This window comes from Citrus sinensis, chromosome 6 (genome assembly GCF_022201045.2).
Source record: "Citrus sinensis cultivar Valencia sweet orange chromosome 6, DVS_A1.0, whole genome shotgun sequence".
Classification (NCBI taxonomy): domain Eukaryota; kingdom Viridiplantae; phylum Streptophyta; class Magnoliopsida; order Sapindales; family Rutaceae; genus Citrus; species Citrus sinensis.
Window position 1 is genome coordinate 4822471 of NC_068561.1, and position 6938 is coordinate 4829408.

The 6938-nt window shown below is 29.7% G+C and overlaps 1 non-coding gene across 1 annotated transcript; it reads right to left on the reverse strand.

Moving 5' to 3' along the window:
• Nucleotides 1-6626: 6626 nt before the first annotated feature.
• Nucleotides 6627-6733, reverse strand: LOC112495901 (small nucleolar RNA R71). The gene has a single exon (XR_003062308.1). It is a non-coding gene; the product is annotated as a small nucleolar RNA R71 (small nucleolar RNA).
• Nucleotides 6734-6938: the final 205 nt, after the last annotated feature.

Genomic DNA, 6938 nt, shown 5'->3' on the forward strand with positions numbered 1-6938 from the left:
TATTAATTACTCAAATATTGCTTCAAAATTTTAAGTTAAAGTATTCTAAATCATGTCTTTATAATGGAAATATAAAAATATACAATTAATTTTTCTCATTTTGTCATTAAATATTATTGGATGTAATATTTTTTTTATTGTCACTATTACTTATCATAATAAAAGCAATGACTCTTAGTAACATAAAAATTTTATAATTACAATCAAAGAATAACGATAAAATAATCTTTCATGATTCATAAACTAAAGTTAATTAGGAATATATGTTAGATTAAACTTTTATGAAATTAACAAAGTGACATTTGAAAATAAAATGAAAACAAGCTTGTGAAAGTTAAAGTTTATAAGACTTGGATAATTTTCTACCATGTAAATAAAAATATAAAAATATAAAAAGATTTTCTTTACCAATTTTTCCACATAAATATTATTGGAGGCAATATTTTATTCATTGTCACTAGTAATTACCATAATAAAAGTAACAACTCTTAGTAACATAAAATTTTATTATTACAATCAAAGGATGTCAATAAAATAATATTTCATGATTCATAAACTAAAGCTCATCAGGAATATATATTAGATTTAACTTTTATAAAATTAACAAAGTGATATTTGAAAATAAAATGAAAATATATAGACTTGTAAAACTTAAAATTCCTGTCATGTAAGAATATTAATTATAAGATAAACAAAAAGTTCAAAAAATAGGTAAATTAAATGGGTGTTAAAAATAATATATACTCCATGATCAATTATACAATGGTCCTTAGTATTATATAAAATAATGAGAATTTTAATATGCGATTTTAAATTTTATTACAACATGAGTGATCAAGTAGTTTTTAGGTTACAAGCAATCTCACCAATGAGTTTATTGATGTGAGTATGACGTTTACTAAAGTATATGTATTTAGTTGTGTTATTTATTAGTGTTATATCATATATAAATTTTGCAATTGCAATTTATTTATTTGATTTGTGTTAAATAACCTACTTCATATTATATTGTATACTTATTGGTAATAGATTTTGGAAATTTTATTCATAAAAAATTATCACAATACAAATTTAAAGGAGAGTTGAAAAGTAATTATAAATAAAATATGTTATTCAAGTGAAATTGCTTTAAACTCTAAGGGTAGTCACAATTATTTTACAAACATTTCTCCACCTCTTGAACGGTTGACAAATTGTTTAACATTATTTTTAATTTTTTTCTTTAGCAAAAATATTGTATACCATTAGATTTAATGCAATGGTGCACAATTAAAACATTATTGATGTTGTAAAAAGAATTACAGCATCATAGAGGAACCCTTTTACTTTTATGTCAAGATCGAGATACCTTGAACGGTGTAGGTTAAAGAACACATTTTTTTAATTTAATTAGATAAATAATTTCTTAATTTATCATATAGACTTTTTTTTATTTTTTAAAATATTATCATGTTGACATTAATTATTGGCAAAATTATATTACCCTTGAAAGATTAGGGTGCATTTTTCCTTGAAGGATATCATGTATCAAACATTGAATAAAAGAATCCAACATCTATCACTAAAAGATAACTCCTACACGGAACGTACAAGGTCATGAGTTGAAGTTCAAAGAAGAGATGACATGGTCTCCATAGTTTCCATTGAATTTTATTATGAAGATTAACTTTATAAAAATTGTATTGATGCTTCTCAAAACAAGATAGGATTAGTGGAGGCTATTCAAACAAGTACAAGGCAACTAAGTGGGATTCCCATTGCAACCGGAGTTATTTATTTTTAATTTATAGGGGTTAGTATAAGATTTGTAGTAGGTGAGAAAATTGTTAGGTCTATCTCATTTGGATGTTTAAGTGATTAAAAGAAGATTGTGGGTCTCAGTGAATTTAATCGTTAAATTGGCTTTGAAAATCACATGATTAAAAAGAATAAAAGAAAGTGGCGGGAGTGGCATGTGTAGTGTGAAAAAATATGAGAGAGAAAGAAAGAACGGTGGCGGGAAATTGATTTGGGGGTAAGGGTTTCAATCTTTAATTGGATAAATAGAAGGCAAATTTAACTCCGTTTTCCCCCAAATTTCAAGTCGTAAGTTTCTAGCATTACCCTCTATATTCCTACTGCTCTTGATTTTTGTTTTATCCTTTCGTTAGTTATTACTTAAGATACCCACCTATTAGAGGGACAAATATTAGGTTATTATTGTAAGCTGAGATTGTTGAGATTCTTGATGTTGTTAACCTCCAATATTATCTAAAGAAGAATTTGTACTGTAATCTCATTATTAATATAGTGGAAGGTTATATCAAACTATTGGTCCCATGATTTTTCCTAAATTTGGGTTTGCTACATAAAAATCTATATCTCTTGTGGTTGATTATTGCTTTGGATTATGTTGATTTATTTTCTGCTTACTAATTTATGGTACACATCTTACTTTAATCACACAAAGAGGAAAAAAAAATTATTTCTACTTAATTTATGGTTGCTTGTGTGGATTCTATTCCTAGCAAAGTGGAATCAGAGAATTAGGTTGAGTGTTTCTATTACTTGTGTGGTTGAAATGGAGGAATCTTTTGCGTTTATAATTAAATTAAAGTCATAGAATTATAGTACTTAGAAGTCTAGATTGGGGGATTCGTTGTACATGAAAGAGTCACATGATACCATTGAAGGCACCCATTGATTTAGATGATAAAAAACGGGCTTAATTGAACCAGAAGGTTGTAGATACTATAAGGTCATAGATTGATCAAAGTGTATACCACCATGTCGTGAAGGAATCTAGGGCTAATTCTTTAGAGAAAATTCCAAACAATTTATAAGCAGCTAATAGTATAGAATAAAACTAATCTGAAAAAAAGGTTTGTTGACTCGAAATATAAGGAGGGACCCAGTATAATTGAACAAACTGGTGAGTTTTAGAGCTTGGTTGATCAACTAACTACTATAAAGATTATTATAGATGATATTGCAAGTATTGTTGTTGCTTTGTTTTTTGTCTGATAGTTGCCAAACACTAGTGATATCAATGAATAATTCAACGCCAATTGCAAATTCACTTTTGATAAGGTTACAAATAAATGAAGAATCTAGAACAAAGAGTGTTGAAGTGGTTCCATATAAGTTGATGCACTTGTTACTAAAAAGCAAGAAATATAGAGGAGAAGGCAAAGGAGAAATTCTATTAGCAGAATAATGATAACCCAAGAGGAAGATTTAAGTTACAGAGGAGAAAAGTCAAGTGCTTTCATTGTTAGAAAACAGGTCATATAAAAAAGAAGTGTAAATTGTAGAAAAGAAAACAGGCGAAAGAAATGGTGATACTAAAAAAAATGACTGAGAGCATTGCAACTATAATTGATGGTGATATGAGTATTGTTTATAATGAGAGCTCTGTAAATCTCATTTGTCGTACTAGTGATCGGGTGATTGATTCGGGTACTTCATTTCATGATACCACATATCATGATTAATTTAGATCTTATAGTAATGGTGATTATGACCGTGTTCGGATAGAAAAAAATGGGATCCAAGATTGTGGGCATAAGAGATATTTGCTTAAAAACTAGTGTTGACTATAAGTTATTGCTTAAAGATGTTAGACATATATTGGATATTCACCTTAATTTAATCTCTATAGGCAAGCTTGATAATGATGGTTATTCTAACCAATTTGGTAAAGAAAAATGAAAGCTTACTAAAGACTCGCTAGTGTAGTTAAGGGGAAAAAGTGAACATTTTCTATGTGATAGTATCCAGATTAAGAAAGAATATGTGAATGTGGTTGTAAAAGCTTCTGATATTGGGACGTGGCATAAGTCTTGGTTACATTGGGAAGAAATGGGTAGAAACTCTTGCTAGAAAAAAGGTTTCTACCCAACTTCGCAAATATATCCCTCAAAACTTGTGTTCATTACTTAGCTAAAAAGACACATAGAGTGGTTTTTAAAAATTTTTCACCATCTAGAAAGTCGCATATCTTTGATTTGATTCACACTAATGTTTACATGATGCAATATAGATCAATAGGAGGTGCATTTTATTTTGTAACTTTTATCAATGACTTTTCTAGAGAAGAGTCGCTTTGCTTTGAAATCCAAAGACTAGGTGCTTGATATGTTTAAGTTCTTCTATACTTATGTTGAGAGATGGACATGAAAGAAATTAAAATATGTCTAGGCAGATAATGGTGGTGAGTATAAAGACTATATGAGTAGTACTGCAGATCTTATTGAATCAGACTTGAGAAGATTGTACCAAATACCCTTCAGTAGAATGATATTGCGGAAAGAAATGATGAACATAACAATTGAAGAAAAGATTGGGTGTTTGCTTTTTTATGTTAAGCTTTCTAAATCATTTTAGGAATAAGCTATGCATATTACAATTGATTTAATTAACCTTTCTCCTTTAACTTCATTAGATGGTGATGTACTGATAACTCTATGAAATGAAAGTTATCATGACACTTTTAGACTTAAAATCAAGTTTACTTAGAGAGTAAATAATATGTTTTGTTGCATTTTAATAATAGTTTGCATCAACATTCATTTTAGTTTAATTTTAATGAAGTTTGTTTGAATTCAAATAATTGTGTGCTTAAATCTTATACATAATTGTAGGTAATTAAAAGCTCGAATTTCAAGAAAAGGATGTTGCAATGGGCTTGCAAAAAGAACAAAAGAGCATGACTACAGAAGAATTGAAGCAAGCTTGGAACAATATAGATACTATAGCCATTGTTATAGCAACCATTACTGTAGCAACTATTACTGTAGCAATCCTGAAACATTGATAGAAAATATTTCGTGCGAGACACTTAAACATATTACGATATGAGTTTCCTATCTGGAAGGTACGCGCCCTAGACTTCCAATTACCCTAATTTTTAGCTATAAAAGAAACACATACACAAAGAAGGGGAGGCCGTCAACCAAAAACAAAAATCGAAAGTAAACAAGGACATAACATAATTTAAGAGCAAGAATTAAGGCTACATCAAAGGAGAATTTACAAAAGTCAATAGGAATTCAGTCCTTCTTATTCTTCTCTTGTTGTCTTGTTATTCTTTAATCATGAGAATGTATTTGATGGCTAAAACTCTTTTGTTTACTTTACTTTCGCAGATCATGAACTAATTTAATTGTGGTTGAGTGATAGACAATCTTGATGGTTTCTTGACTGAATTTATATGTTACTGCATGTTTGTTATAGCATTTTGTTTTGGTAAAGTTTATTCTATTCATTATTTTGGTTGGGCACCCATTTAATGATACAAGTTAAGAAAGAGCCATAAAAGAGCTTATCTTAGTGGAACACATCAGAGCAATATTTGGTTTTAAATTAGGTTTCCTGAGTTGAGTTTCACTTGATTCCAAAAGGGCCATGCCTAATCTAGAATTAGTGATGAACTAGACATATGGATTCACCTTGTAGGATAATAAGAACCTAAGCGTATAATGCCAGATCTTATGTTGGCGTAACATCTTTTCACTGTTAGTTTGCATATAGATATAAGACATCTAACATGCGACAACTGAGAATATATAAGAATGTTGCCCAATGCTGTCGCAAATGATGTAACAACCAAGCCTAAGATTCAAAACCATTAAGAGAATTTAATCACTCAACTACTTCATTCTCATTAGTTTTACTCTTTTATTTGACGTGATAATTTTATTTATTGCATTTTTAATTATTGAATTTTATATTTTAGTTAGTTATTTAATTTTATCAATTTTCTTGTTTTAATTTAGAACAACCACTGCACTGTTACAGATTGCTGTAGCAAATCTGGTAACATCAATCTTTATGAAGACGATCTTGAATATTTATTATTATATTACTTATTGTGTACACTTGCACATTGACACCAACAACATTTGAATTTATCGTAACACGTTTTTGGTGCCGTTGTTGGGGATTATTGTTCATTGTGATTTGTGAAATTTATCTTAACGGTGTTAATCTTTGATTTTATTTTAAATGTGTTCATTTTGTTAACAAGAAACTTTTACAAGTGCAAATATAAACCTGTTGAATTTCAGTTTGATCCAGAAATTGAAAGAATCGTAAGGAGATTAAGAAGAGAGTAAAGACAATTAAAAGTTGTTGTAGCAATGGATGACTTGCAAGATATGGGGAACTTGAACCCTCTTAGAGAAATACAAATAATCAATGGTCAAGAAAGTCAGAACGGGCAGAATAATCAGGGACAACCAGGGAACAATAATATTATCTATAAGGCATATGATAGAGAGAAAGCTATTAGAGACTATGTCGTGTTGACTCCTCAAGTTATGCATCCTGGAATAATTAGACCTGAAGTGCAAGCTGCCAATTTTGAACTCAAATCAATGATGTTTCAAATGTTACAAATAGTGGGGCAATTCAACAGATTGCCATCAGAAGATCTTTATCTCCACCTCAAACTGTTCTTGAAGGTGAGTGATGCTTTCAAAATTGTTAGAACATCACAGAATGCTTTGACACTCGGACTTTTTCCATATTCTGTAAAAGATCGAGCAAGGGCATAGTGGAACTCTTTACCACTAGACACCATCACAACATGGAATAACTTGCTTGATAAATTTATGATGAAATACTTTCCACCAACCAAGAATGCAAAATTGAGGAATGAGATTACATCTTTTCATCAACTTGAAGATAAAAGTTTATATGATGCATGGGAAAGATTTAAAGAGCTACTCAGAAGATATCCTCATCGTGGTATTCTTTGCTACATATAAATGCAAACCTTTTACAATGGATTAAACCCAAGCACTAGATTGATAGTTTATGCTTCAGCAAACGGGGTTTTATTGTCTAAATCTTACAATGAAGCTCATGAAATTTTGGAGAGAATTGCTAACAATAATTATCAGTGGCCATTAACTAGACAAGATGCAACGAGATGGACAGTAAAAGTACACAATGTG